The following is a 10,429-nucleotide window of genomic DNA, read 5'->3' as shown; positions in this document are numbered from 1 at the left end:
CCATATTAGCCTTTCTTGGGTGATAGTTAATGACAAGCTCATAATCTTTTAACAACTCAAGCCAACGTCTTTGTCGCAGATTCAAGTCTCTTTGAGTCATCAAATATTTGAGACTTTTGTGATCCGAATATACATGGCACTTCTCACCAAATAAGTAATGTCGCCATATTTTCAAAGCGAATACGATGGCGACCGATTCGAGATCATGGGTTGGATAATTTTTCTCATGTGGCTTCAGTTGCCTCGACGCATAAGCTACAACTCGACCTTCTTGCATCAATACACAACCCAACCCGATGAAGGATGCATCACTGTAAATGACGAACTCCTTGCCTAATTCGGTTGCACTAATCTTTGGAGCTTCCGTAAAATGAGTTTTCAATTGATCGAAACTTTTACGACACTTTTCCGTCCATTCAAACTTAACATCTTTTGAAGTAGTTTCATCATTGGTGTGGCTATCATCGAGAAACCTTTTACAAACCGTCGGTAATGTAAGCAAGTCCCAAAAACTCGAACCTCGTTAATATTTCTCGGAGGCTTCGTTAAGTATGGCTAAAATTTTGCTCGGATCAACTCGAATACCGTCACGGATACCACATGACCCAAGAAGCTCACCTCTCTTAACGAACTCACACTTCTTGAACTTAGCATATAAGCGCTTATCTCGTAAAATCGCAACACTAATCTCGGTGCTCGGCATGCTTGGTTTCATCTCTTGAGTAGACCAAGATGTCTTCAATAAACACAACTACAAACCTATCCAGAATCTTTGTCAAGACCCGATTCATCGATCCATAAATACATGAGGGCATTAGTGAGCCCAAGCGGCATCACTAAGAACTTCGTAGTGACCGTATCTCGTTCGAAAAAGTGTTTTGGGTATATCCGAATCTCGAATTCAGAAGCGATAATAACCCGATCTCAAATCTATCTTTGAAAACACTGAGGCTCCTTTTAGTTGATCAAACAAATTGTCAATGCACGGTATCGGATATTTATTCTTTATTGTCACCTTATTCAGCTAACGATAGTCGATGCACAACCTCATGGTTCCGTCCTTCTTTTCACAAACAATCTTTGGTGCACCCCAAGGTGAGAAACTTGGTCGGCGAAACCTCTATCCGTCTACTCTTGCAACCGAGCTTTCAACTCTTTTAACTCGGTTGGTGCCATACGATCACGGAGCTATCGAAATCGGTGTAGTCCGGTACAAGCTCAATACCAAACTCTACCTCCGAGCGGTGGTAAACCGGTAATTCTTCGGGAAAAACATCCGGTATTCACAAACCAAAAGCAGATTCAAGTTTCCTTTCGGCTCTTTATTATCAAATACGTATGCAAGATACGCTTCACACCCCTTTCTCACATATTTCTGAGCTAACATCAAGGATATTATTGTTGGCAATCCATACAAAGCAGTAGACTCAACTCAGATTATCTCATTATTTGCGCACCTCAAATCAATAGTCTTGCTTTTGCAATTCACAATCGCATCATGCACGGTCAACCAATCCAAACTGAGAATAACATCAAACTCATCAAACGGCAAAAGCATCAAGTCCGCCGAAAAACAGGAACCTCGAATTACTAGGGGACATTTCTTACACACTTTGTCGACAAGCACGTAACGACCCAAGGGATTTGACACCCGAAGTACGAACTCAGTAGACTCAATAGGTAAAGTCTTACTGGATGCTAAGGTTTCACATATATAAGAATGAGTAGAACCAGGGTCAATCAAAGTAATCACATTAGTATCAAAGAGAGTAAAAGTACGGTAATAACATCGGCGAGGAAGCATCCTCGCGTGGCGTATAAGCGTAAGCTCTAGCGAGAGCACGAGCCTCGGATCTGGTTGTAGCATCTCTAGATCCTCTCGACCGCCACTAGCATTGCCGTATTTCTAGATGGTCTACCCCGAAGCGGTAGTAGCACCGGGTTTCCCACTCGATTTACGTTACATTCGGACAATCTTGGGCAATCTTTAATAAAGTGGTCGGTGATCCGCACTTGTAAGGAGCGGTCATGGAATCTACAACTCCCGAATGCCATTTACCATAATATTGACACTCTGTTACGTCTCGACGATCATTTCCAACAACGGCGGTCAAGTGACTCGTGCACTCACGGAGGGTCGATTGCGATCTCGTCTAGAAAAACCGAAGTGTATCTAGACCGGCCTAAGTCATCTCTAAATTTCTTCGATGGTGTTGGAAGGGCTTCCCAAGACCTCTTCTGAAACTCCTTTGCTCCCACCTCAGCTTTTCTTTTCTCCATCTTGAGCTCCTCAGCTTTGCAAGCTCGCTCGACAAGTACCACAAATTCTCGGATTTCTAAAATGCCAACATACAGCTTTATATCATCATTCAGTCCATCCTTGAAACGTTTACACATCACGACTTCTGAAGAAATACATTCTCGAGCGTACCGGCTAAGCCTTACAAACTTTCATTCATAGTCGGTAACCGACATGGAACCTTGTTTAAGTTCAAGAAATTCCTTCCGTTTTTGATCCATGAATCTCTGACTGATATACTTTTTCCAAACTCGGTTTGGAAAAACTCCAAAGTTACTTGCTCTCTGGGCTGTGAAGTCAACGTATTCCACCAATAGTAGGCGTAATCACGTAGCAAGGAGATAGTACACTTTAGGCACTCATCGGTGTGCAAGATAGCTCATCGAGTACCGAATAGTGTTGTCCAACCAAAATTCAGCTTGCTCGGCATCATCGCTGTCCTTAGCTTTAAATTCATAGCCCGTGTTTTCGGATTCATCAACTGGGGCTTATTTGACCTATTTGGCCGATTCGGAGGCATCGTGGAGTCTTGAGGTGGTATTAGTCGGGAAGGGAGGTTGTGGAACAGTAGTATTAGTTCGAATGTATTGGTTGAACCAATCATTCATTACGCTATAAAAAGCTTGTCTAGCTTCATCGTTCGGATTACCAGCAATAGGTTGAGAGTCCGCCGGCGCTTTCCCTTGCGCGGGAGCAGGCGCTACACTCTCAAGATCATCAGCTACCGCTCGGTTGGGATCGGGATCCATTACTATAAATAAACATATTTTCAACTGTCAGAAATCACCACACTATCAAATAATCACATAATGGCATGAATAGCTAGACCCAAACGTATTACGGTAGTCCTAGAATCGACTAAACCGTAGCTCTGATACCAATAAAATTGTAACACCCCGCATCCGAGACCGTTGCCGGAGGTGAACACGAGGTGCTAACAGACATAGTTCATTTATTTTCACAGTCCATTTTAAAAATTTCCAGACAAGCTGGCTAACTGCATCACTGTCACCTTAAAAATCATATCTTGAGTTCCGAAGCTCGAAAACTGATTCCGTAAATTTTCCCTGAAACTAGACTCATATATACATCTACAAATTTTTTTGTAGAATTTTTGATCGGGCCAATTAGTACAGTTTATTATTTAAATTCTCCCCTGTTTCAGGGTTCGACTGCTCAGACCTTCATGCATTTCAACTTATATATCTTTCTGTACAGGGCTTCATTACTTATGCCGTTTTTTCTAAAGAAACTAGACTCGAAAAGGAATCTGTAAATATAGGGCATAACTTCTAATTTTCTCTGGTTAATTTATAGTGAATTTCCAAAGTCGGAACAGGGGATCCAGAAATCGCTCTGCCCTATTCCATGAAAACTTAAATATCTCTTAAAATACGACTCATATGATGGTTTCGTTTCTTCCATATGAAAGTAGATTCATCAAGGTTTGATTACATAATTTATTCACTATTTAATTCTATTCCTACTATTTTTAGTGATTTTTCAAATCCACACCACTACTGCTGTCAGCATCTATTTTTAAGGTAAACTTTACCTATCTCATGGTTTTCCATGAATCAACTAGAATTTGTCATACAAAGCACCAAAATGATCATGATTAACCATTCCAATGGCTAATCGTTACCAAACATTTCCATACCTCTCAATGAACAACATACAAAACGATTATAATGCTATGCTCAAAGTGTATATAAGCCATTTTCGCATGGCTATCCAAATTTATACAAAACCAAAGGGTACATGACCAACAACAAAAAGGGTAGTCCTATACATGCCATTTTCAGAGTTCAACCAAAAGTGTACCAAAAGGGCTTTGATAGTGTGGACGACTTCGACTTTTTGGTTGAGCCAATTAATATAGTTTATTAGTTAAATTCTCCCCTGTTACAGGGTTTGACTATTCTGGCCTTCATGCATTACAACTTGGATATATCCCTATACAGGGCTTCAATACTGATGCAGTTTATTTCTATAGAAACTAGACTCGAAAAGGAATCTATACATATATGGCATGACTTCTAATTATCTCTGGTTAATTTATAATGAATTTCCAAAGTCAGATCATGGGATCCAGAAATCGCTCTGGCCCTGTTCCACAAAAACTTAAATATCTATTAAAATCCGACTCATATGCCCATTTCGTTTCTTCCATATGAAAGTAGATTCATCAAGGTTCGATTACATAATTTATTCACTATTTAACTCCATTCCTACTATTTTTAGTGATTTATCAAATTTACACCACTTCTTCTTATCAACATCGCCTTTAGGGTAGACTTTACCTATTACATAGTTTCCATGATTTAACTAACCCTTTAGCATATATAGCACAAAACATGATTGTGATTAACCATTCCAATGGCCAATCATTGCCAAGCATATCCACACCTCTCAATAACCATATACATACAAGATGATTATAACATTATGCTCAAAATATGTATATAAGCCATTTTCGCATGGCTATCCAAATTTGTACAATACCGAAAGGTACATGACCAACATCAAAAAGGGTAGTCCTATACATGCCATTTCAAAGTTCAACCAAAAGTGTACCAAAGGGGGCTTTGATAGCGTGGGCGACTTTGACTTCAATAATCCCAAGTTCGATAGCTGACGAACCAAAATCTATAAAACAGAGATTCAAAGAACGGAGTAAGCATTTAATGCTTAGTAAGTTTGAGCCATAAAATTAGACACAACTAAAGTGTAGCATTCATATGGCTAAACAGATAATTTCATATGCACAAATTCAATATCATACTTACTTCACATTACCAACCCTTATATTCATACGAAAGATCAACTTAGCCAAAGGCGGTAGCTCATTTATCGATCGGCGAATACTAATTGTAAGGATCAACTAAATCAATGCATATCTGAGACATACCTCATTCTTTGGGATTTTACGAGCATATTAATTGAAACTATTACAGCAAGGTCGCTCATTCCCAAGCCAAGTACCTTCGGATTTAACCGGATATAGCTACTCGCTCAATGCCTTGGGACATAGCCGGATATAGTAACTTCGCACCAATGCCTTCGGGACTTAGCAGGATATAGTAACTTCGCACAAATGCCTTGGGACTTAGCCGGGTGTAATAACTCGCACAAATGCCTTGGTCTTAGCCGGAACTAGTCACTAAGCGCAAATGCCTTGGGACTTAGCCGGTTATCATCCAAATATTCATGCACATACCAATAAATCATGACACATCCATATTTCATTTTCATAATTAGAGTTCAAACACAAGTCACGTATTAAGCAATCCCATTTTCAGCTCACTAGCCACATACAAACAGCATGGTTTAGTTTGCTTTATGACACGATCTCTATGCACATACGGCTACCCGTCATACGTATAGACTAATTAACTCAACATATAATTCAAGTAGGATCATCATATCACCGTATATTTGTTATGCTCATACGTCATGACTTAATCAAATCGCAACTAAGTCTCGTTACTCGAAAACTTACCTCGGATGTTGTCGAACGATTCCGATGGCTATTCGACCACTTTTTCCTTCCCTTTATCGAATTTAGTTCCCCTTTGCTCTTGAGCTTAATTTAACAAATAAATTGATTTAATCATTTGAGCATCGAAAAGAGGAACTCAAAGTACTTAGCCCATATATATACATTAGACATTAAAGTCACATACATATGAAATCATGAATCAACTCGACATATTAACCCACACTCCCTTTTAGCCGATTGTCTAAGCCAAAATAAAAGCATCAATATGCTTGCCTCTAACCGAATACATGCAACACCAATCTTCTTTCTATGGCGAATATGCATGTCTATGTTGAGGCCGATTGCAACACTTAATACATTCTACAATTATGGTTACTTGTATTGACTAAATACCAATTCGTTTTAAGTTCAAAACTCGGCTAATACACATATATACTCTAAAGATCAAATACTAACATTTGCACTTCACCTTACTACCATTTTCATCGAAATAACATGATCAACAACCATGCTTCTCTTCTACTTCCTAACATGGCGAATGCATCAAGACACCATACCACTTAAATTTTGGTCATGGGTTAAACAAAGAACTTAAGGCCTAACTCAAGAATGCTAAAAGAAAATCCACCACCACATGTATCATTACAAAGCTTCACATTTAGCATGCAAATGGCATCAATCACAAATCCCCTTAGCAAAACTTAACCCATCTTCATGCCTCATCACCACCACATCAAACATCAACCAAGAAGACAACACCCATGGCCGAATATCATCTCCATCACATAACAAAGATCTAAACCATGGGCTAGACAGAACTCAAGCTAACAAATAAATAAAATAAAATAAAATAAAAACATGCATGAATCTCATGGAACAACACCAAACATACCTCCTCCTAAACACCAACCAACCGAACAAGAAGCATGAAAATCCTTTCTTCTTCCTTTCTCCTTAAAATTTTCGGCCAAAGATGTTCAAGGATGAACACTTTTTTTTTTGTTTTCTTTCTTCAATTCATGGCAATGGGGGGGGCATGGGTGAGACAATTTTTTTTTTCATCATTCCTCCCTTTGTGTTACTTTAATCCTAACCCCTTTTTTTATTCTTTCTAACATAACACACTACACAACATGTTTACAACATGTTTCCACCCATAGCATGGCCGGCCACTATGCTTTAATTTTGGGTAATTTGACATGCAAACCCATCATTTTCGCAACGTGCATTATTAGGCCACTTTACATTTGCCTAGCACATTTCTAAATTTTCTCACATAAGTCCTATTTGATAAAATTCACTTACAATTAACAAAATTCAAACATGAAATTTTCACACATGCATATGTACATATAATGAGCATCAACTATGACGGTTAATTATTTTTATGACTCGGTTTAGTGGTCCCGAAACCACTTTCCGACTAGGGTCAATTTGGGGCTGTCACATAGCTACTCGCTCAAATGTCTTCGAGACTAACCCGGTTATAGTAACTCACACAAATGCCTTCGGGACTTAACCCGGTTATAGTAACTCGCACAAATGCCTTCGGGACTTAGCCCGGATATAGTAACTCGCACAAATGAATTCGGGACCTAGCCCGGATATAGTAACTCGTACAAATGCCTTCGGGACTTAGCCCGGATATAGTAACTCGCACAAAATGCCTTCGAGACTTAGCCCGGAATTAGTCACTAGCACAAATGCCTTCGTTATCATCCGAATATTCATGCACATATCAGTAAATCATGAAACATCTTTATTTCATTTTCATAACTAGAATTCAAACACAAATCAATTATTAAGCATTCCCATTTTCGGCTCAATAGCCACATACAAATAGCATGATTTGGTTTGCTTTGTGACATGATCTCTATGCACATACGGCTACCCATCATACGTATAGACTAATTAACTCAACATATAATTCAAGTAGAATCATTATATCACCGTATATTTGTTATGATTATACGTCATGACTTAATCACATCGTAAACTAAGTTTCATTACTCGAAAACTTACCTCGGATGTTGTCGAGCGATTTCGACTGACTATTCGATCACTTTTCCTTCCCTTTATCGATTTAGTTCCCTTTGCTCTTGAGCTTAATTTAACAAATAAATTGATTTAATCATTTGAACATCAAAAAGAGAAACTCAAGGTACTTAACCCATATATACATTAGACATTAGAGTCGCATATATATGAAATCATGAATCAACTCAAAATATTAGCCCACATTATCTTTTAGCCGATTATCTAGGCCAAGATAAAAGCATCAATATGCTTGCCTCTAACCGAATACATGCAACATCAATCTACCTCATGTGGCCGAATATGCATGTCTATGTTGAGGCCGATTCTATACTTAATACATTCTACAAATATGGTTACTTGTAGTGACTAAATACCATTTTGTTTCAAGTTCAAAACTCGGCTAATACCCATATGTACACTAGCAATCAAATACTAACATTTGTACTTCACCTTAATAGCTAGCTTAGCAAACCTTAATTTAACATATAATTGTTCATAACACAATTAAAGCATCCTCTCCATTCCATCAATTCAAAACACATACATTAACCTAATATCAATTAACTAAGCACTTTAACAATTTTTTTCTTTAACTACACACATTCGGCAATGACTAAGACAATTTAACAAACCTTAAATTCAACTTATAACAACATATACTCAATATTCAAAGCATTTAACATCACTTCATCATGCTTTTACATCATGGTCGAATGCTCCTTTTAACCCATTTACCCTCACAAAGCATGAATTTCATCATCCAACTTACAAGCTTACAATCCCATGAATTTTAACCTCATAATATCTATCCAACTCTCACTCATTAGCTTCTATCATCAATCTCCAACAACACTAAATAAAAATATACTTCGTGGGTCTCAGGTAGAACCAATAAAGGAACTCATAAATATCAAGATGTAAGCAACTACCATTGTTCATCTAGATTTAGCATGAAACAACAACCATCACCCTTATTAATCTCCATAGCCGAAAACCTTACTCATTCCACACTCAAAATTTCAACATGGGTTACAAAAATAACTTGACATCTCACTCCATATCAACTAAAATTTCAAGAACTAGTATAAACTTTCTTACCTTAATATTGACCTAGGATAACCAAATGCTTCACTCCCTTCTTCCTCTTTTCATTTCGGCCAAGAAGAACCGATTTCTTCTTTTATTTCTTCCTCAAGTCACGGCAATGGGGGGGACATGGATGAGACAACTTTGTTTTCATCACCCCTCCCTTTTCATTACTTTATTACTAACCTTTTATTTTATTCTTTCTCCCATAAAACACTAACACCAAATGTTTATAATAGGCTTTAACTTATAGCATGGCCGGCCACCATCTTGTTCTTTGGTTAATTTGACATGCAAGTACAATTATTTTGCAACATGCATAAATAGGCCACTTTACATTTGCCTAGCACATTTCTAAATTTTCCCACATAAGTCCTATTTAATAAAATTCACTTACAATTAACAAAATTCCAATATGAAATTTTTATACATGCATACATACATATAATAAGCATCAACTATGATGGTTAAATATTTTTTTATGACTCGGTTTAGTGGTCCCGAAACCACTTTCCGACTAGGGTCACTTTAGGGCTGTCACAAAAAATCATGCTCTTACCTGTTCCAACGATCCCGATCATCAACTTAACGAATCTAACTAACCAATGAGCATTCGCTTGCTCACAAGTCCTCGAAATGCCGGAATTTCAGCATTTCGGCTTTTTGGCATTTATCATTTTAAGCTATGAAGAAGGGTTCGTTACACACATGTTTTGCGATATTCCTCGACGAGATCTCCTACACGATTTCTCCTATAATCAACCGTTAATAGATCAGCTCACAATATTTGAACGAAAACGAAAACCATCTACTATCAACACTTACACATTCGGCCACCCTCCATAATGGCCTTAGGAACCTTACCTTTGCCGAAATTGATGACTAGCTCTAGCCACTCCGATGATCCAAACTAATCCAAGTCGACCCTACGCCTTTCTGCTCCTCCACTAAACAAACCATAAAAAAGATTAAAAGAAAACCCAATAGAGCATATACCCACATTCAGCCATCTCCTAAACTATAGGGGCTTCGACTTTTGTCAATAGTTACTATAGGAATCGTTTAGAGTTCGAGCACTTACCACAATCTCTCTTCTTGAATCTGTTTATGCTTAAAAGATAAAGGGATTGGCCACCAAAAAGTGAAAAGAAAAAGAGGTTTGCTGGTCAACAAGAAATCGGTACCACCTAGCTTCACAAATTTCGGCTTTTGCGGTATTTCGGCAGTAGTGGTGGTAAGAAAAACAATAGGTGAATGAAGGGGAGTAGTGGGCTAGTTTTGGAGAAGGAAAAGGAATAAAAGATGAATGGGAGGAAGGTAGATTCAGCTGTAAAAGAAAAGAGAGAAAAAACCTACACCAGAAGGAGAAAACGGCACACCCTAATTCCTATTGCCAAAAATGCTACCCTAAAACCTCTCTGCCGAAATCTCCTCCCCAATCCCCTCAATTCGGCTAAGCTCTATCCCCCTCTCAAATCCCTAAAATCTCTCCCCTTATCCCTCCT

The sequence above is a fragment of the Gossypium arboreum genome, chromosome 8 (assembly GCF_025698485.1).
Source record: "Gossypium arboreum isolate Shixiya-1 chromosome 8, ASM2569848v2, whole genome shotgun sequence".
NCBI lineage: Eukaryota > Viridiplantae > Streptophyta > Magnoliopsida > Malvales > Malvaceae > Gossypium > Gossypium arboreum.
Note: the sequence above shows the minus strand (reverse complement) of the source record.